The 21,876-nt window shown below is 42.9% G+C and overlaps 1 protein-coding gene across 17 annotated transcripts in view; it reads left to right on the top strand.

Annotated features, from left to right (window-relative positions):
- The window catches only part of LOC131742384 (zinc finger protein 280B-like), a 152,196-nt gene that overhangs the window by 20,406 nt on the left and 109,914 nt on the right, over window positions 1-21,876 (top strand). Inside the window, exon 3 of one of the 17 annotated variants that reach the window (XR_010836802.1) lies at window positions 2,601-2,893. The exons of the other annotated variants lie outside the window; for them this stretch is intronic. The gene's annotated coding sequence lies outside the window, so the exon portion shown is untranslated. Of the gene's footprint in view, window positions 1-2,600; window positions 2,894-21,876 lie in introns of those variants that run through there. 17 annotated transcript variants of the gene reach the window in all.

The following is a 21,876-nucleotide window of genomic DNA, read 5'->3' on the forward strand; positions in this document are numbered from 1 at the left end:
TTCTTTTTTATAACCTTGTATTTTAAAAGCTTTATTTTTCTCTTTTTAAAAATTTTTATGAAAATAGAGTTGATTTACAATGTTGTGTTATTTCCAGGTGTACATCAGAGTGATTCAGTTATGCATATATATCCTTTTTTAGTTTTCCATTATAGGTTATTACAAAATATTGAGCATTTTTTTATTTAATAAAGGATTAGGACTTTACCTACCTTTATTTAAATAACAGTTTTGTCTGAATCCCAAATATTTTGATGCATATATATTTTTTTTTAATTTTCATTCTCTGTACATTTTTTTGTAAGTTAATTCCAAAGATTTCAGAATTTGAAGGCTGAATGTTTTAGTCTTAATTTATAGTTTACTGAGAATTAAGTTTTCCTTGGAGCTCTGAGAGTATGTGTGTATGTACACTGACATGTCTATATAAACATCCTTTTCAGATTACTACATGGGTTATTTTTTAAAAAGATATTTTCTGGGGCTTCCCTGGTGGCGCAGTGGTTGGGAGTCCGCCTGCAGATGCAGGGGACACGGGTTCGTGCCCCGGTCTGGGAGGATCCCACATGTCGCGGAGCGGCTGGGCCCGTGAGCCATGGCCGCTGAGCCTGCGTGTCCGGAGCCTGTGCTCCGCAACGGGAGAGGCCACAACAGTGAGAGGCCCGCGTACCACAAAAAAAAAAAAAAAAAAAAAAAAAAAAAAATTTTCTGTTTGTATGGTAAAAAATGTGAAATATTTTAATTCTAGAAATCTGTTCCCCCTAAATGAATATAGTATAAAAGGTAAAGGTATGAAAATATTCATTTGAGAGTAATTCCTAGTAACAAAACTTGGAAATGTTAAAAATTATTCATAACACCTATTAAAGGTGGTAAGAAAACCTTTATTCAAGGGAAGACTACTACAATGGGGTTTTGTAATAGAGGAGAGAGATTGAGCTTAACTCTCCTTCCAGCAAGGACAAGGTTGGGATTTATAGCCAAGGATCAGGGTGGGTGTCAGTGCATGGAAACTTACTTAGAGGAAGCATCAGGGGTCAGGGTGGATTCTAGCTAAACCCACTGATGGGATCATTGCTGAGGCCATGCCAGGGTGATGAGATATTGAGGTGAGGGGAGAGGAATTTAATCTGATATCAAGGGTGGTCAGATCAAGGGTGGGGGATTTTTCCTGAACTAACTCAGCAGGATTCTTGCTAAAATTGGACTAAACGGGCAGAGCCCCTGGATAAAGACATAGCCCAAAGTTAGCATGTATTAATTAACTATTGGTGCATAACAGATTACCACAAAACTAACAGCTTAAAAAATATTATCTCACACTGGTTCTGAGAGTTGGGAATCCAGGAGCAACTCAGCTGGGTGGTTCTGGCTCTGGGTTTCATGAGGTTGCAGTCATCTGAAGGCTTGACGGGCTGGTGGATTTCCCTCCAAGATGGCTTACTTACATAGCTGTTGAAACTCCAGTTTCCTTGCTGGCTGTTGGGAGAAATCCTCCATAATTTCATGTGGGCCTCTCTACTGGGCTACCTAAGTGTTCTCAAGATATGAGTAAGCTGGCTTCTAGAGAGACTGAGCAAGGAGGCTGCAATGCCTTTTATGACCTTGTCTCAGACATTTCACTGTCATTTCTACAACATTCCATTCATTAGAAGTGAGCCACTAAATCTAGCCCACCCTTGAAGGAAAGAATTTGTGGACATAATTTAAAAGCACCAGGGTACACACTTGGCCACAAATTGTTTACATAACTCCTATGTGCAAAATGCATTTCCCCCCCAAAGCCTCCAAAAGTTTTATCCATTACAGCATTAACTTGAAGTCCAAAATCTTATCATCTAAATCAGGTCCAGATATGGATCAGGGTTCAGTTGTGCAGCATCTCAAGTATAGTTCCTCTAGATCTGAAGACCTGTGAACAAAAGAGATGAGTTAATCTGTCCACTTCCACAGCCAACATACAGTGGTGGGATGGCATAGATAACCTTCATAGACACTCCTGTTCCAAAAGGGGAGTGGGGTAGCAATTCTGAAATCCCACCAGGTACATGTTGGCAGTTCATGGACTAGGATTCAAGACCTGGAAACTTTCTGGGCTTCAATCTCTGGATTCTTGATTTTGCCCTCTGACATGCTTCCATGTAATACATGTAATACATGGTTACAGTGAAGTAGTCTTTGCCTAGCCTGGTTCCTGCTTGTAGAAGGCAGAAATCCAAAGCTCTCTATTTTGTACTGTTTCTGGTCCTTTCAGTCCAAGCTAGAGGCACTTCTTAAATATATTCTCTTAAAAACTTGGTGTTTCTCTTGTTAATCTTATTGGTGTTCATGCCAAAGAACTCCACTCCAAAGCCACAACCACACATCTCTTCAAGATAAGGCCTACTCTGTCTTAGTTTTCTGCTGAGATAGCTGAGGGATAACACCCTTAAGCTTTGTATAAGTCCTATTGTGTGACTGAGATGACCGCTGAGTCACACCCCTAACTCTTTGGAGGGCCTTGGCCTGACTAAATGATGCTGTGAAGCATCACCTTCAATCTTTCTGAGGCTTAACAAAGAATTTTAGAATCCACCTTCTCCCTTGAACCTCTGTTCCAGCCATCTGCTTCTCCTTCCATTCCTCCAAGAAGGCCAGGCTCCCTTTCCTCTGGTTAAAAGCTATTTTCGGGTTTCCCTGGTGGCGCGATGGTTAAGAAACCTCCTGCCAATGCAGGGGACACAGGTTCAATCCCTGGTCCTGGAAGATCCCACATGCTGCTGAGCAGCTAAGCCCATGCGCCACAACTACTGAGCCTGCGCTCTAGAGCCCATGCACCGCAACTACTGAAGCCTATGTGCCGCAACTACTGAAGCCCGTGCACCTAGAGCCCGTGCTCTGCAACAAGAGAACGGTAAGTGTCTAACTTCATTCTCTTGCATGTAGATATCCAGTTTTCCCAATACAATTTGAAAAGACTGTCCTATTCTGATTGAATGGCCTTAGCACCCTTGTTGAAAATCATTTGGCCATGTATGTAAGGGTTTATTTCTAGGCTCTTTATTTGATTCTATTTATCTATAGGCCTACTACTATAGATTTTTTTTTTTTGACTGTGCTGTGCTGCATGCAGGATCTTAGTTCCCAGACCAGGAACTAAGTGCCCCCTGCAGTGGAAGCTTGGAGTCTGAACCACTGGACTGCCAAGGAAGTCCCCTGACTACTGTAGCTTTGTAGTATATTTTGAAATCAGAAAGTGTGAGAACTCCAACTTTGTTCTTCTTTTACAAGATTGTTTTGTCTATTTGAGGGGTCCCTTGAGATTGTATATGAATTTTATGACACATATTTCTATTATTTCAAAATGCATTGTTGGGATTTTGATAGGAATTGCAAGTAATCTGTATATTACTTTGTGTAGTATTGACATCTTAACAATATTAAGTCTTCCAGTCCATGAACAAGGGATGTCTTTCCATTTATTTGTGTGTTCTTTCATTTCTTTCAGCAGTGTGGTTTAGTTTTCCATGAAAAAGTCTTTCACCAACTTGGTTAAATTTATCCTAAGTATTTTATTCTTTTGATGCTGTTGTAAATTGAATTACTTTCTTCATTTCCTTTTCTGGTTATATTTGTTGTTTGTGTACAGAAAGGCAACATATTTTTGTCTGTCAATTTTGTACATTGCAACTTTGCTGAATTATATTTTAACTTTTTTTGGTGGAATTATTAAGGTTTTCTCCATAAAAGATTGTATTGTCTGCAGACAGAGATAATTTTACTTCTTCATTTCTAAGTTGGCATCCTTGTCTTATTCCTGATAGTACAGGAAAAGCTTTTTGTCTTTCGCCATTGAATATAAGGTTAGCTATAGGTTTTTCATATGTAGCTTTTGTTATGTTAAGGTAAGCTTATTCTATTCATAGTTTGTTGAGTGTTTATATCATGCAAGGGTATTGAATTTTGTTAGTGATTTTTTGCATCAATTGAGATGATTATGGGTTTTTTTCCTGTATTGTGTTAATATAGTGTATTGCATTGATTGATTTTTTGTGTGTTGAACCATCCTTGTATTCCAGGACTATATTTCACTTGATCATGGTATAGAATCCTTTTAATATGCTACTGAATTCAGTTTGCTGGTATTTTGTTGAGAATTTGCACATCAGTTTTCGTAAGGTATATTGGTCTGTAGTTTTCTTTTCTTGCAGGGTCTTTGGTATCAGGATAATGCTGGTCTCATAGATTAAGCTAGGTAGTTTTGGACTTTTCTTCAACTTTTTGGAAGAGTTTTTGAAGGATTTTTGTTAATTCTTTTTTTATGAGACTGATGCACTGCTTACTGCACTAAGAAGGAACTTGTTAATTCTTTTTTAAATCTTTGGTATAATTCACCAGTGAAGCCATCTTGTTCAGGTTTCTTCTTTCCTAGGAAGTTTTTTTTTTTTTTTTTTTTTTTGTGGTACGCGGGCCTCTCACTGCTGCGGCCTCTCCCGCTGTGGAGCACAGGCTCCGGACGCGCAGGCCCAGTGGCCATGGCCCACGGGCCCAGCCGCTCCGCGGCACGTGGGATCCTCCCGGACCGGGGCACGAACCCGCGTCCCCTGCATCGGCAGGCGGACTCTCAACCACTGCGCCACCAGGGAAGCCCCTCCTAGGAAGTTTTTGATTACTGATTTAATCTCTCTACCTGTTTGAGGCCTATTCACATTTTCTATTTCTTCATAACTTAGTCTTGGTAGATTGTACATTTCTAGGAATTTTGTCCATTTCATCTACAGAATCTAATTTGTTGGGGTACAGTTGTTCATAGAACTCTCATGTAATCCTTTTTATTTCTGTTTAATTGGCAGTAATGCTTACTCTTTATGATTTTAGCTATATGAGTCATCTATATTTTTTCTTAGTCAATTTGACTAAAGGTTTGTCTAATTAAAAAAAAAATCTATTCAGGGAACCTACTCAGTTTTGTTTTGATTTTCTATTGTTTTTGTATTCTGTATTTGGTTTTTCTCTGCTCTAAAATTTATTTGGGGTTTAGTTTGTTCTTTTTTTTCTAATCCATAACTCTCCTGTCTCTAAGGGCTGAGCCCTCTGAGCATATGAGGATGTTTTTTCACACTTCCCCATGGATATAAATCACTACATGAACATACTACCCACATATAGAGCACAATAATACTTGTTCTCGCCCTTGGGCTGGGCCCCTGTGATGGTGAGGGCAGCTTTATTCCCAATGATGGATCCAGAGAAGCGACCAGGGACCCCAGAGGAGCAGCTGTTTGCGTTGTAGATAACAGTTTGGGGAGCCTGGCCCGGAGTCTGCTGGTACCACCTGTGGTAGTAACTGGTAGAGACTGACCCAGAGCTATGGCCACAGCTGAGGGTGGCTGTCCCTCCTGGAGACACTAAAAGTGACTGCTCCTGGACCAGTCTGAGAATCCACCCCTAAAACTGATAGGAGAGAGACAGGGCTTGTTATGGAGACAATGTCCCCTGAGGCCCTGCTTGTAGGTGCCTCCAAGGATGCACAGCCCTGGCCCCTGACCTGAGCTGTAAGTGGGGAGCCCGAGCAGAAACATCATCCAGACCATAGTGGGGACACTCCCAGGACGCCAACTCTTCAGCCTCCTGAGCTGGAGTGTGGGGTCCTCAGGCCTTTTCACGCCTCTGAGACCCATTAGGAGGAGGAGGGGCCTCAAGCAAATCAGCTTCCTGCCTCTCTGTGCCCAGTGTCCCCTGATGTCCCCTGTGGGAGGTCTTGAAGGAGGCAGATGCTGAGACCTCACACAGACCGGGGACAGCACAGGGATGAGACACTGAGTGATGGGGGTGACGTCTTTCACCAAATGTTCTCCCCACGACCCTGGTGACCTTGGTCCTCCATCTCTTCCCTGGAGAGCCTGAGAGCTGAAGGAGGAGATGGGGTGTCCTCACCTCCTGCCCAAAATCTAGGCCATCCCAAATCTCACCCCATCCCTGGGGCATTTCTTCCTTCCTCAGTGAAACCCCTGCTTGTCTTCTTTGGAGGAGCTTAGCAGCAACTCCTTCTCCAGCAGTGAGTCCACTGGGACATCACAGCCCATGTCTGGGTTGTGAGGGGACAGGGGTCTCCCCTGACTCAGCCCCGATCTCTGTCCCAGGAGTGGTTTGGGGGACTAGGGCTGGGGGTGCTGACACACAGAACTGCACAGCCAGGCTTTGAATTCCAACAACTTTTGCTGTAAGAAGCATCTATTATATGGAGTCCCTTCAATTTAACTGCAGGTTTTGAAAGAGAAAGGTCACAGTATCACCATGAAATTATGAGATATTTTGCAATATCAGATATAACAAAGCAAGAAAACTTGTGTCTCATTATCGGAAATAAAAACAACACTATGGGGCTTCCCTGGTGGCGCAGTGGTTGAGAGTCCGCCTGCCGATGCAGGGTACATGCGTTCGTGCCCTGGTCCGGGAGGATCCCTCATGCCGCGGAGCGGCTGGGCCCGTGAGCCATGGCCGCTGAGCCTGCGCGTCTGGAGCCTGTGCTCTGCAACGGGAGAGGCCACAACAGTGAGAGGCCCGCATACCGCAAAAAAAAAAAGAAAGAAAAAAGAAAAAAAATACTGTGTATGTACACCTTGTAGTGAATGTCATGGAAAGTTTAAAAACCCCTTTCCATTTACTGTTTGCTGTGGAGCAGAGGCAACAGGAAGGATTGTGGACCAGGGAGGATAGAATCTCTCCAGTAACTGGGGAAGATAAGGAACAAAATTGGTACTTCTCCGTGTAAAGTGATAATAGGATTTGCTATTCATGTTAGATTTGTTGGTAAATTAGCTGTTAATAAAATTCACAGGATTTTTTTCACGTGTGTTTGAGAACCTCAACTCATATAGGAGAAAAATATTCATACTAAATTATTTTCCTATTATACAAATGTATTGATGATAGTGTAGGGAAAATAGGTAATTTCATATCTATCATGTTTTTTTAGATGAGAAGTCCATTGCTGGACTTAGAAACCCTTATGACCTGTTACCTGATCTTCACTGGAAGCTGATCAAGTTCATTTTTTAAGACTTCATAGATTTAATGGGACTGGGTTTATCAGGTCTGTGTCCAAAACAATGATATTTAGTCCATATCATCCCAAACGAAAGCTGGATGCAGAAAAGTGGGAGTGATCATGGGATGAAAGTGGAGAAATTGGGCAAGGGGGACAGATCTGAGAAGCACGTCCTTTTTTTAAAAAAAAAAGAATTATAGTTGATTTGCAATGTTGTGTTAGTTTCAGGTGTATGCCAGAATGATTCTGTTACACACACAAGCACACACACACACATATGTATTTTTCTTTTCCACATTCTTTTCCATTATAGGTTTTTACAAGATATTGTATATAGTTCCCTATGCTATACAGTAGGACTTTGTTGTTTATCTATTTTATATGTTGTAGTTTGTATCTCTGAATCCTAAACTTCTAATTTATCAATCCACCCCTTTTCCCTTTCGTAACCATAAGTTTGTTTACTATGTCTGTGAGTTTATTTCTGTTTTGTAAATAAGTTCATCTGTATCATTTTCTCAATTCCACATATAAGTGATATCATATGATATTTGTCTTTCTCTGTCTGACTCACTTCACTTAGTATAATAATCTCTAGATCCATCCATGTTGCTGCAAATGGCATATTCATTCTTTTTTATCGTTCAGTTATATTCCACTGTATGTATGTATATATATATATATATATATATATACACATCTTCTTTATGCATTCATCTGTCTATGACACTTAGGTTGCTTCCATGTCTTGGCTGTTGTGAATAGTGCTGCTATGAAGAGCCATGTCCTAATGGGGAGGGTCTCCCAGTACCTGAGATAAGGAGCTCCTCCAAGTGTAATCTCCAGAGAAAGGGAGGAATCTAGTTTCCTTAAGTGTCAGGGTTCAGGGAAGGAGCACAAAGCCTGGACCAGGAGCCAGGGGCATGCAAGGGGTTGGTAGAGGGCCACTTGGGCAGATCTTTTATTTTTACTTCCCTGGAACCCAGGAGTCCCTTGTGGTGGTGGTTAGTGATTAGCTGTGTGACAGTGATAATCAGCCTCCTCATCAGGACTGGACCCACAGGTGATCAAGGAGGCCAAGTGGACAAACCAGGAGCCAGAGAATAGGGATGAACCCTTGAGTGCCACTCATCTCTGTCCCAGGTCAAAAACGTAGGGGTTCTGTCTGGGAGCTCTTGTCACCATTGCCATGTTAACTCCCAATGTCCCTGCTGCTCCCTGAGCAGAAAACGGTGCCCTTGGATCTGGGCTCATCAGGAGCATCACAGGGGGAGGGGCACAGGCACGTACTGTGGGGAGTCCCTGCTCCTGACGGTCCCCAGCCCCACCGCCACCCTGCAGTGTTGGAAATGCTCTGATGGGGTAGAGAGGAGAGGAGGACACAGCCAGCACCTGTGGGCTCAGGAGAACCCACTCCCGGGAGGCCCCTGGGTCCTGACAGGTGTCAGCTGTGCCCCTGACACCTCAAGTTCTCTGCTCTGACCCTCAAGGAGCAGAGTCCACGCTGTAGTGGACGGCCCACCTGCTGGGCTGGTCCCCGGGCTCTGCTGAAGATAAAATGAGGAATGACTCATTTCTTTATAGTAAGAAGAAAGGCCGGATCTACCTCTCTGGTTGCTTACACATGGATAAGCAGGCAGTATTTCAGTGCCATCATGAATTATTTTGTTTTATTTTTGTTCTAAGTTTTTAGGAGATTAAGAAGGGTGGAATTAAAAATTAGGAGTAGATCCATTACAAGCCAGAATGTACTTCCAAGTACACTTTGTATATATACAATTTAATGTGAAATTTAAAAGTTGTCATGAACAAGGTTCTGACAGGCTAAGGTTCTTGTTCCACTTTCCCATCTGCCTGTGTCACTGTGGGGAGCACTGTTGTACCAGATTGCAGAGTAATAATCAGCCTCGTCCTCGGGCTGCAGCGCAGAGATGAGCAGAAACCCTGCATTGGCAGAGGCCTCTTTGGATCCAGAGAAATGGCTGGGGACCCCGGAGCCCTGGTCCTTAATGGGGTCTGAGTTGTAGGACAGGAGGTGCCAGGGAAGCCTCCCTGGCTTCTGCTGGTACCAGGTTATAACATAGCTGGCAACACTGTACCCACTGTTCAGGGTGCAGGTGAGTCTGGCTGATGCTCCAGGAGATGCAGAGAGGGAGGGTGGCTGAGTCAGCACAGGCTGGGAAAGGCACCCTGCAGACACAGACACGGGGGGAGATGGGGCAGGTGCTGGAGGAAAGATTCCAGGAGTCTGAGCCACACGGGCTGATGCAGGCTGGGGACTGAGACCTGGTCCCCGGGGCCTGGCCCTCCCTGTGCAGCGAGACAGGAGCACGAACAGGAGAGGAGTCTAGGCCATGGTGCTCACAGCCCCCTGGTCCCCACAGTGGGGCTGGGCTGCCCCAGGCCTCCTTTTCTCCCCCAGCCTCTGCCAGAGGAGGGGCTCCCGTGCAAATGGATGTCCACCCAGGGCCCGCCCTGCCCCTCCCTGAGCCCTGGTGCTGGAGCTCAGCTCACAGCCCAGACTCAGGGGGATGGAGGGCGGCTTCCACCTTGGGACCCCCCCTAGTAGGAAGCACCTGCTGAGAACACTCACGTCCCTGCTCAGGGGCCTCTGCCAGCCAGAGAGGACACACTGCTGAGTCCCCACCAGGGAGCACAGGCCCCGCCCCCATGCCAGCTCCTGGAGTGAAAGGTCCTCCCTGAGCAGCTGTGCAGGGACCCCAGGGCAGTCCCATGGTGCCCCCTGTGGGTCACAGAGCACAACTTCACAGTGACCTGAGGACCTGAAGGCTCAGCAGGTTCTGCAGCTCACCTGGTCCCTGTCTCCTTTCACACATCCAGGGTGGTTCCCAGTTCCTGGGATTCCCACACAGTGTACATTGATTTTTGCTTGTCTGTTTGTTGTGTGTGGTTTCTATAGTAGCCTCACAATCTTTATTTTTGCTGTAAATATGTGTCACTATCTAGTCATGTATATCCCTCTTCATTTTTGTTCATTTGTAAAATGTCCTAGGCTATTCCTGGATTTAAATTTTTTCACACAAATGTTAGAAAAAAGGTCTAGTTTCTCCAAAATTCTGACAGGTATTTTTTAAATAGATAGAAACTATTGATAAGCTAAATAAGCATAATTTTCAGATTTTTTTCATTGCAATCCATCCTGAGCATGAATGGATCTGTTTCTACATGTATGCAAGTCTTGTTTTATCCCCTGTATGGAATGTTCATCTTTCCTGGGATGTCTGTACGTTTTCTTTGTCAGGTTGTCGGAGTCCATGTGGACTGAGTGGTTCCTGACAATGGTCTTGCGTGGGGGAGGTGAGGGGCATCCAAGCTGCGTCCAAGTCCTGGTTCCCTGGGGAGGGGCCTCTGCTGAGGGATCAGGGAGTCGCCTGCTGGGCTGGTGTTTTCCTGAAGTGGTGACAGGGAGAGTTGTGCTCAGAGGGGAAGCTCCAGAACAGCCCTGTGGAAGGTGTGAGCCTGAAGTTGCAGTGCCCCCCAGGCAGACCCCAGAACACTCCTGCCTAGTGGTCCTTACATAGGAGGGGGCCTCATGCCACCCATTCCCTGGCCTCTGAGAGCGATTCTGTCCCTGAACAAGGGCTTTCTGCTGAGTCCAGGGGAACAAGCTGAGTGTGTGATTTCAGCACTGACTCATTTTAAAGGTTCTTAAGGACAGTGATCCACGGGGAGGGCCTCAGAGCCTCCTACAGAGCATGAAAAGGGGCTCAGCATCAGAGGTCATTAGGGAAATGCAAACTACAATGACATATTGCTTCACCCAGACTAGAAGGGCTATAAAATAAAGTGAGAGATAATAACAGTTGCTGGTGAAGATGGGGAGAAATTGGAACCCACATACATTGCTGGTAGAGATGCAAACCAGGGCAGCCGTGTTGGAAAACATCTGACAGTTCCTCAAATCTCAAAATGTACTGTTAGCATACTTACCATAGAACTCAGCTATGCCACTCCTAGGTATCTACCCAAGAGAAGTGAAAACATACTTCCACCAAAAACAAAACAACACCTAACTACTTGTACACAAATATTTCTGGCGGCGTTTTGCATAATAGCCAAGAGAAGAAAAAAAAAACCTCAAATGTCCCTGAAGGGTAAACAAATGGTGGTGAGCTCATACAATGGAGTATTATTTTGCAATAAAAAATGGATATTGACCCACACGGATGGAACTTCAAAATGTTATGCAAGAGAATTAACTGAACTAAGACAGTCACAAAGGACACCTATTTTCTGGTTCCATCTATATGAAATGTCCAGAACAGGCAAATCTGTAAAGACAAAGTGGAGCAGTGGTTCCCTAGGACTGAGCAGAGGCATGGGTTCAGTCCCTGCTTTGGGAACTGACATCCTGCATGCCACGCTGCAAGGCCCAAAAAAAAGAATATAGAATATAGTGATAGTTACAGAACTCTGTGAACATGCTAAACACCCTTGTACTGTGCACATTAAACCAGTGAACCTGTTGGCATGCACAGTATATCTCAATGAAACTATGATGAAAACAGTATGAGACAGAGCCTGTGTCGCTGACCCTTTAAAGTGGGTGGGTGCTGGACAGTCAGATCCTCATGCTGTAAGGTGGACCATGGTCACCCTCCTTATTTGTCACAGGCAGTCATGGGGGTGATCACGGGGAGAGGGGGTGGGTTTTTGTCTCAGTTCCCCATGGGTCAGATGCGCTGTGTTACCACTGATGCTGTCATCCCATGTTCAACAGTAATAATCAGCCTTGTCCTCAGGCTGGAGCCCAGAGATGGTCAGAGAGGCCGTGTTGACAGACGTGGAGCCAGAGAACAGGTCTGGCTGTTCTCTGAGGGCAGAGAAACTTTGAGCATTGCGGTTTTGGGGGCCCCGTGAGAAATCTGTTGGTACCAGTTCCCGATATTAGCTCCAACATTGTTGCCGTTTCCGGTACAGGAGAGGGTGACCTTCTGTCCCACAGAACCTGACAGGGAGCCTCCCTGCATCAGCCCAGACCGTGCCCAGGACCCTGGAACAGAGGAGGGGACACACAGAGAAGTGCGTCTGGGCCATTGTCCACAGCATGTTCTCCACGAGAAGGAATAAAGCGGCCCAGGTGTCCCCGAATCCCTTCTCCCGCCTTCCACCGCCTCTCACCTGTGCAGTGAGCGAGGAGGCCGAGGAGGAGAGGGGTCCAGGCCATGGTGGAGACGCCCCAGCTCTGCTTCTGAGCCCACAGGGGACCTGCACAGAATCTCTCTTACCTTGTCCCTCATGGGAGAGCAGAGGACCCCTCCATGCAAATGACCCCTCCCCCGGGGACCCTGGGCCAAAATTGGGTGAGACCTGAGCACAGGGTGGGGCTGGGGAGCCTCCCCTGGGCCCTGGGTGGTCACAGCGGCTGGACCGGTGAGCACAGAGCAGAGGGCACAAGGCAGGGCTCCAGGGCCTGGATTCCCAGCTGAGAGTCCCCCCACAGACCCTCAGGGGCAGGCGCACAGCGTCCCCTGTGGTCCACACCCAGGCTCCCTTAGGACTGGGATGGACTGAGCCCAGCGGGTGAGACCGCCTTTAGCCCCGCCTCACACACCCCGGTCTCCACCCAAACTAACCTGGATCTGGCCACCACCTTCTCCTTCCAGGATGAGACACACAAACCCACCTCCCTGACTTGTGCATTTTATCCCCGTTGCAGCTGGAGAGTTAGTGTGGAAAGGCCAACGGGAGCGTGTCACCCCCACCTTACAGTCCGACAATGACCCTACATCCCCTGAGGTCACTACAATGGTCTCGTCTCTACCTGCCTCTCCTGCTCTCCAGCCACTTTCCAAGGAGCTCCTCCTAGGAGCCTTCTCTACCCCCAACAACCCACAGCACAGGCTAAAAGCAACTGTTCTCAGTTACTTGAATGGCCAATATCTCCTTCTTTGAATTCTTACCTCTTACACTCCCTCCCTCCTACTGCTACCATCTCGTTGGTCTCAGTCCTTTGGGATTTTGAAAATCCCAGATGAGATGCAGCTCCTATTGATTAGGCCTCTTTGGACCAACTCCTCCCACCCCCAACCTCACTCTCTAGTTTTTCACCTCTTCTGGGGCTGGAAACCACGAGCAGGGGTAGAGCTGTAAATACACAGTTGACATAATTTTGGTCTGGGTTTTAATTACAAGGAGGTGTGTAATTCCTTCAGATAAAAATCCAGTTCTACAGATCATTCCCACATATTCCTCCTACTCCCCCCACATTTCCACCATTTTAACATCTTGCATTGGTTTTGGGCAACTGGTAAAACTGCATAAACCAATACTGATACATTATTATCAACTAAACTCCATTGGAGTTTGCTCTTGGTGTCACACAGTTTTATGGGTTTTACCAAGTGCGTAATGTCACCTAACCACTGTCCCAATAACATACAGAATATTTTTGCTGCTCTAAACATCCCTTTTGCTCCACCTGTTCAGCCCTCTTTTCCTATCCCCGAACTCCTGGCAACTCTAGATCATTTTACTGTCTCTTCCTCAGGGAAAGTTTCTGTCTTTTTTTCCCTTGGAATGGGCCTGTTGCTTTATATGTCTTGTAATTTTTTTTTCTTTTTACAAAACTGGACATATGACTATTATACTGTGGTAACTGAAAATCAAATTCTTCCTCTCCCTTGAGTTTACTCTTGTATTAGATGTTGAAGGGTGCAGAAGTCTGTTTGTTTAGTGACTTCCCCAAACTATTATTGCAATGGCCATATTCTTTATTGATGTGGCCACAGAAGTCTTTGTTCCTTAGCTTCTGTTCAGCTACTGTTTTAATAGAGATTTCCTTGAGTGACAGAAGCTCTCCCAGTCTTTTAAAATTGACTGTGCTGGGGGCCTCCTTCAACTCCTAGCCAGGCTTGCACCGGATCTGACCAAGGTGAAAGCTTAGGGTCTTCTCAGGTCTTTTCTAAGCATGTGTCTTACGCTGGTCATAAATATGGCTTTCTAAATTCCCCAGTATATACGGTTGTTTTTGGATGTCTTATTTTCCCAGAGACCCTTTTCCCAGATTTTGCCTTAGGCAGTCTGTTGTGTTTTGACAACACAAGAGTCTTTGCAAGTTTGGCTTGCAGTGTTTTCAAGCTTTTCCAGTCTGAGTTCAGAGTTAGGTGAAACAGAGATGCACCTAGTGTCAGTCCTTCAGGTAGCCCCCTAGGCAGGTTAGAAGGGGCATACACAATAATTTGTGAACGTGGACTGCTCTGCTCCCTCTGGAACTAGGGAAATGGTTTCACACTGGGGACATGAGCTACCCCTACTTTAAGACTGGTGCAAATTTATGACTGGTGCTGCTTTAAGACTGCCACCACACAGAGAGAGGGTAAGAGAAGGGCAGTAAGATTGCCACAAAATCTTCCTACCATTTTGTAGTGACTTTTTCTTGATTCCATGCTTGTTTGGTTGCTATAAACTTTTATAAATCATTTTCCATAATTCTCACAAAATTGGTTCTGACAGTTTCTGCTCATTTTTCTTTCTTTCTTTTTAAACATCTTTACTGGAGTATAATTGCTTTACAATGATGTGTTAGTTTCTGCTTTATAACAAAGTGAATCAGTTATACATATATATGTGTCCCCATTCTGCTCATTTTTCAATGTGTCTATTGGAGGATGAGAGTTTGGAGTGGCCTACTCCACTGTATTGCAGACATCATCGTTTTTATGATCTCCTGATTTCTTTTTCTTTGAAGACTTTTTATATTCTTTGTCCTTTTGTCCCTAATAGTTTCCTGCTATCTTTTCCTTGTTGATTCACAGGAATTCTTTGAATAGTCTACCTACCAACTGCTTGCTATTTTTTGTATTACTTCCTCACTTCATATTCTGCCTACTTTCTTTCTGGAACTTCAAAGAGATGAATGTTGGCCTTCCTGGGTCCATGTCTTCTGAATTTTATTTCACAGTTTCTATCACTTTACCTCTTTTTCGTACATTTTAGGATAATTCATGGGCTTCATATTTCCATCCACTAAGGTCAGTTCTGTCCATTCTGCTATTTAACCCATCTTCCAAGTATTCTGTTTCAACAAGTTAAATTTCCCTTTTCAATATCTTTGGGTAGATAGTATAGTGCAATATTAACAAACTGGAACTCAGAAGTCAGGACCCTGGCCCTGGAGCAGTCAGAGTTGTGGTGTGAGAATGAGAGACAAGGAATGTCAGCCTGTAAAAACAGCTTGTGCTAACTAACATCGTGGACATGGTGTGAAAACTTGTTCTCTAATATCATAGACTAGAAGTTTGGCTATTTGAAACGATATCAGTGAGAATGAAATAGCTCACTCTTGCCTGATGGCTCTGAGTCACACGGGTCACTAACAGAGAAACAGCCTCACTTTCCAACCCAGGCGTAGAGCTCCAGATAAGGGGTCTTCAGACATAACATTCCACATTTATCTTAACTTTGAATTTCCAAGATAACAGGAACCCTGGGCCTGTTTCTTAGACCACCCTGTATATTAACCCCTTTACACACTCTCTCTGTTTTACTTTGAGCCAAACACAGTCTCACCTAAATTTTCCCTAAACTCTACACTTCTTCCAAATCCCATGGTAACTCTATCTCTTCCTCTATTTGGTGAGAAGCTGCACTTCTGCTTGAATGCCTCCCTTGCTGAAGCAAGTCGAATCAACCTAGCTTTGTGGGGCCATAGGTGTGTTCCTGGCTTCAAGAGGGGTCAGAAAGTGATGAAGAGTGATGTTGGGTTCACTGAGTAGAAAAAAATGGGAGTCTGCAAGATGGCTGGACCAGGTGAATGACTATTGAGGAAACAAGAATGGAGACAGAGAGAGAAGAGAGGGTGAAGAAAAAGGAAGGTTGAGAAGAAGACAGATAATCTTTTTTTTTTTTTTAGAATGCTTTAATCAGAAGCCGTTGAAGACCCTCATTGTAAGCTCTTTAATCAGAGCATTCAAAGGTCTTGACAACCTGGCCTTACCTCCTTTTCCACTTACACAACTTATCCCATATTCAAACCACTCTGGGTGATATCCTTTTCCTGAACAGGTGTACTTTTTATTTATTTATTTATTTATTTATTTATTTATTTATTTATTTATTTATTTATTTATTTTTAACATCTTTATTGGAGTATAATTCTTTTACAATAGTGTGTTAGTTTTTCCTTTACAACAAACTGGATCAGTTATACATATACATATGTTCCCATATCTCTTCCCTCTTGCATCACCCTCTCTCCCACCCTCCCTATCCCACCCCTCTAGGTGGTCACAAAGCACAGAGGTGATCTCCCTGTGCTATGCAGCAGCTTCCCACTAGCATTAGATAGTGTATATATGTCCCTGCCACTCTCTCATTTCGTCACAGCCTGCCCTTCCCCCTCCCCATATCCTCAAGTCCATGCTCGAGTAAGTCTGTGTTTTATTCCCGTCCTACCACTAATCTCTTCATGACATTTTTTTCCCTTAGAGTCCATATATATGTGTTAGCATATGGTATTTGTTTTTCTCCTTCTGACTTACTTCACTCTGTATGACAGACTCCAGGTCCATCCACCTCATTATAAATAACTCAGTTTCATTGCTTTTTATGGCTGAGTAATATTCCATTGTATATATGTGCCACATCTTCTTTATCCATTCATCTGTTGATGGACACTTAGGTTGCTTCCATGTCCTGGCTATTGTAAATAGAGCTGCAATGAACATTTTGGTACATGAGTCTTTCTGAATTATGGTTTTCTCAGGGTATATGCCCAGTAGTGGGATTGCTGGGTCGTATGGTAGTACTATTTGTAGTTTTTTAAGGAACCTCCATACTGTTCTCCATAGCGGCTGTATCAATTTACATTCCCACCAGCAGTGCAAGAGGGTTCCCTTTTCTCCACACCCTCTCCAGCATTTATTGTTTCTAGAGTTTTTGATGATGGCCAATCTGACCGGTGTGAGATGATATCTCATTGTAGTTTTGATTTGCATTTCTCTAATGATTAATGAGGTTGAGCATTCCTTCATGTGTTTGTTAGCAATCTGTATCTCTTCTTTGGAGAAATGTCTATTTAGTTCTTCTGCCCATTTTTGGATTGGGTTGTTTGTTTTTTTGTTATTGAGCTGCATGAGTTGCTTATAAATTTTGGAAATTAATCCTTTGTCAGTTGCTTCATTTGCAAATATTTTCTCCCATTCTGAGGGTTGTCTTTTGGTCTTGTTTATGGTATCCTTTGCTGTTCAAAAGCTTTTAAGTTTCATTAGGTCCCATTTGTTTATTTGTGTTTTTATTTCCATTTCTCTAGGAGGTGGGTCAAAAAGGATCTTGCTGTGATTTATGTCGTATAGTGTTCTGCCTATGTTTTCCTCTAAGAGTTTGATAGTGTCTGGCCTTACATTTAGGTCTTTAACCCATTTTGAGTTTATTTTTGTGTGTGGTGTTAGGGATTGTTCTAATTTCATACTTTTACATGTAGCTGTCCAGTTTTCCCAGCACCACTTATTGAAGAGGCTGTCTTTTCTCCACTGTATATCCTTCCCTCCTTTATCAAAGATAAGGTGACCATATGTGTGTGGGTTTATCTCTGGGCTTTCTATCCTGTTCCATTGATCTATGTTTCTGTTTTTGTGCCAGTACCATATTGTCTTGATTACTGTAGCCTTGTAGTAGAGTCTGAAGTCAGGGAGCCTAATTCCTCCAGCTCCATTTCTCGTTCTCAAGATTGCTTTGGCTATTCGGGGTCTTTTGTGTTTCCATACAAATTGTGAAATTTTTTGTTCTAGTTCTGTAAAAAATGCCAGTGGTAATTTGATAGGGATTGCATTGAATCGGTAGATTGCTTTGGGTAGTATAGTCATTTTCACAATGTTGATTCTTCCAATCCAAGAACATGGTATATTTCTCCACCTATTTGTATCATCTTTAATTTCTTTCATCAGTGTCTTATAGTTTTCTGCATACAAGTCTTTTGTCTCCTTAGGTAGGTTTATTCCTAGATATTTTATTCTTTTTGTTGCAATGGTAAATGGGAGTGTTTTCTTAATTTCAGTCTCAGATTTTTCATCATTAGTGTATAAGAATGCCAGAGATTTCTGTGCATTAATTTTGTATCCTGCAACTTTACCAAATTCATTGATTAGCTCTAGTAGTTTTCTGGTAGCATCCTTAGGATTCTCTATGTATAGTATCATGTCATCTGCAAACAGTGACAGCTTTACTTCTTCTTTACCTATTTGGATTCCTTTTATTTCTTTTTCTTCTCTGATTGCTGTGGCTAGAACTTCCAAAACTATGTTGAATAAGAGTGGTGAGAGTGGGCAACCTTGTCTTGTTCCTGATCTTAGTGGAAATGGTTTCAGTTTTTCACCATTGAGAACGATGCTAGCTGTGGGTTTGTCATATATGGCCTTTATTATGTTGAGGAAAGTTCCCTGTATGCCTACTTTCTGCAAGGTTTTTATCATAAATGAGTGTTGAATTTTGTCAAAAGCTTTCTCTGCATCTATTGAGATGATCATATGGTTTTTCTCCTTCAGTTTGTTGATATGGTGTATCACGTTGATTGATTTGTGTATATTGAAGAATCCTTGCATTCCTGGGATAAACCCCACTTGATCATGGTGTATGATCCTTTTAATGTGCTGTTGGATTCTGTTTGCTAATATTTTGTTGAGGATTTTTGCATCTATGTTCATCAGTGATATTGGCCTGTAGTTTTCTTTCTTTGTGACGTCTTTGTCTGATTTTGGTATCAGGGTGATGTTGGCCTCATAGAATGAGTTTGGGAGTGTTCCTCCCTCTGCTATCTGTTGGAAGAGTTTGAGAAGGATAGGTGTTAGCTCTTCTCTAAATGTTTGATAGAATTCACCTGTGAAGCCATCTGGTCCTGGGCTTTTGTTTGCTGGAAGATTTTTAATCACAGTTTCAATTTCAGTGCTTGTGATTGGTCTGTTCATATTTTCTCTTTCTTCCTGGTTCAGTCTCGGCAGGTTGTGCATTTCTAAGAATTTGTCCATCTCTTCCAGGTTGTCCATTTTATTGGCATACAGTTGCTTGTAGTAATCTAATAATCTTTTGTATTTCTGCAGTGTCAGTTGTTACATCTCCTTTTTCATTTCTAATTCTATTGATTTGAGTCTTCTCCCTTTTATTCTTGATGAGTCTGGCTAATGGTTTATCAATTTTATTTATCTTCTCAAAGAACCAGCTTTTAGTTTTATTGATCTTTGCTATTGTTTCCTTCACTTCTTTTTCATTTATTTCTGATCTGATCTTTATGATTTCTTTCCTTCTGCTAAATTTGGGGTTTTTTTGTTCTTCTTTCTCTAATTGCTTTAGGTGCCAAGTTAGGTTGTTTATTCGAGATGTTTCCTGTTTCTTAAGGTATGATTGTATTGCTATAAACTTGCCTCTTAGAACTGCTTTTGCTGTATCCCATAGGTTTTGGGTCGTCGTGTCTCCATTGTCATTTGTTTCTAAGTATTTTTTGATTTCCTCTTTGATTTCTTCAGTGATCACTTCGTTATTGAGTAGTGTATTGTTTAGCCTCCATGTGTTTGTATTTTTTACAGATCTTTTCCTGTAATTGATATCTAGTCTCATAGCGTTGTGGTCGGAAAAGATACTTGATACGATTTCAATTTTCTTAAATTTGCCAAGGCTAGATTTGTGACCCAATATATGATCAATCCTGGAGAATGTTCCATGAGCACTTGAGAAAAATGTGTATTCTGTTGTTTTTGGATGGAATGTCCTATAAATATCAATTAAGTCCATCATGTGTAATGTATCATTTAAAGCTTGTGTTTCCTTATTTATTTTCATTTTGGATGATCTGTCCATTGGTGAAAGTGGGGTGTTAAAGTCCCCCATTATAATTGTGTTACTGTCGATTTCCCCTTTTAAGGCTGTTAGTATTTGCCTTATGTATTGAGGTGCTCCTATGTTGGGTGCATAAATATTTACAATTGTTATATCTTCTTCATGGATTGATCCCTTGATCATTATGTAGTGTCCTTCTTTGTCTCTTGTAATAGTCTTTATTTTAAAGTCTATTTTGTCTGATATGAGAATTGCTACTCCAGCTTTCTTCTGATTTCCATTTGCATGGAATATCTTTTTCCATCCCCTTACTTTCAGTCTGTATATGTCCCTAGGTCTGAAGTGTGTCTCTTGTAGACAGCATATATATGGGTCTTGTTTTTGTATCCATTCAGCCAGTCTGTGTCTTTTGGTGGGAGCATTTAATCCAGTTACATTTAAGGTAATTATCGATATGTATGTTCCTATTACCATTTACTTAATTGTTTCGGGTTGTTCTTGTAGGTCTTTTCCTTCTCTTGTGTTTCTTGCCTAGAGAAGTTCCTTTAGGATTTGTTGTAGAGCTGGTTTGGTGGTGCTGAACTCTCTCAGCTTTTGCTTGTCTGTAAAGGTTTTAATTTCTCCATCAAATCTGAATGAGATCCTTGCTGGGTAGAGTAGTCTTGGTTGTAGGTTTTTTTCCTTCATCACTTAAAATATGTCCTGCCACTCCCTTCTGGCTTGTAGAGTTTCTGCTGAAAGATCAGATGTTAATCTTATGGGGATTCCCTTGTGTGTTATTTGTTGTTTTTCCCTTGCTGCTTTTAATATGTTTTCTTTGTATTTAATTTTTGACAGTTTGATTACTATGTGTCTTGGCGTGTTTCTCTTTGGGTTTATCCTGTATGGAACTCTCTGTGCTTCCTGGACTTGATTGACTATTTCCTTTCCTATATTAGGGAAGTTTTCAACTATAATCTCTTCAAATATTTTCTCAGTCCCTTTCTTTTTCTCTTCTTCTTCTGGGACCCCTATAATTCGAATGTTGGTGTGTTTAATGTTGTCCCAGAGGTCTCTGAGACTGTCCTCAGTTCTTTTCATTCTTTTTTCTTTCTTCTGCTCTGCAGTAGTTATTTCCACTATTTTATCTTCCAGGTCACTTATCCGTCCTTCTGCCCTAGTTATTCTGCTATTGATCCCATCTAGAGTATTTTTCATTTCATTTATTGTGTTGCTCATTGTTTCTTGCTTCCTCTTTATTTCTTCTAGGTCCCTGTTAACTGTTTCTTACAAATTGTCTATTCTATTTCCAAGATTTTGCATCATCTTCACCATCATTATTCTAAATTCTCTTTCAGGTAGATTGGCTATTACCTCTTCATCTGTTAGGTCTGGTGTGTTTTTATCTTGCTCCTTCATCTGTTGTGTGTTTTTCTGTCTTCTCATTTCGCTTATCTTACTGTGTTTGGGGTCTCCTTTTTGCACGCTGCAGGTTCGTAGTTCCTGTTGTTTTTGGTGGCTGTCCCCAGTGGCTAAGGTTGGTTCAGTGGGTTGAGTAGATTCCCTGGTTGGGGGGACTAGTGCCTCTGTTCTGGTGGATGAGGCTGGATCTTTTCTTTCTGGTGGGCAGGTCCTCATCTGGTGGTGTGTTTGGGGATGTTGGTAACCTTATTATGATTTTAGGCAGCCTCTCTGCTAATGGATGGGGCTGTAGACCTGTCTTGCTCTTTGTTGGGGATAGGGTGTCCAGCACTGTTCTTTGCTGGTCCTTGAGTGAAGCTGGGTCTTGGTGTTGAGATGGAGATCTCTGGGAGATTTTCGCCGTCAGATATTACGTGGAGCTGGGAGGTCTCTTGTGGACTAGTGTCTTGAGGTTGGTTCTCCCACCTCAGGGACACCGCCCTGGTGCCTGGCTGGGGCGCCAAGAACCTTTAATCCACACGGCTAAAAATAAAAGGTAGAATAAATAGAAAGGAAAGAAAAGGAAGGAAGGAGGGAGGGAGGGAAGGAAGGAAGAAATGAAGGAAGGAAGCAAGAAAGGAAGGAAGGAAGGTGCAGAGGAAGAAAGGGAGGAAGGA

This window comes from Kogia breviceps, chromosome 15, assembly GCF_026419965.1.
Source record: "Kogia breviceps isolate mKogBre1 chromosome 15, mKogBre1 haplotype 1, whole genome shotgun sequence".
Classification (NCBI taxonomy): domain Eukaryota; kingdom Metazoa; phylum Chordata; class Mammalia; order Artiodactyla; family Physeteridae; genus Kogia; species Kogia breviceps.